This window comes from Coregonus clupeaformis, chromosome 10 (genome assembly GCF_020615455.1).
Source record: "Coregonus clupeaformis isolate EN_2021a chromosome 10, ASM2061545v1, whole genome shotgun sequence".
Lineage (NCBI taxonomy): Eukaryota > Metazoa > Chordata > Actinopteri > Salmoniformes > Salmonidae > Coregonus > Coregonus clupeaformis.
Genome location: NC_059201.1, coordinates 51,521,182 through 51,521,611, shown reverse-complemented (window position 1 = coordinate 51,521,611; position 430 = coordinate 51,521,182).

Genomic DNA, 430 nt, shown 5'->3' with positions numbered 1-430 from the left:
GCCGCCGTAGGCAGACCTGGCTCTCAAGAGAAGACAGGCTATGTGCACACTGCCCACAAAATGAGGTGGAAACTGAGCTGCACTTCCTAACCTCCTGCCAAATGTATGACCATATTAGAGACACATATTTCCCTCAGATTACAGACATCCACAAAGAATTTGAAAACAAACCCAATTTTTATAAACTCCCTTATCTACTGGGTGAAATAACACAGTGTGCCATCACAGCAGCAATATTTGTGACCTGTTGCCACAAGAAAAGGGCAACCAGTGAAGAACAAACACCATTGTAAATACAACCCATATTTATGTTTATTTATTTTCCCATTTGTACTTTAACTATTTGCACATTGTTACAACACTGTATATATACATACAGTTTTTCTCGATTGCTAAGACACATTTCTTGAAAGCTGCTCTCCTTTTCTCT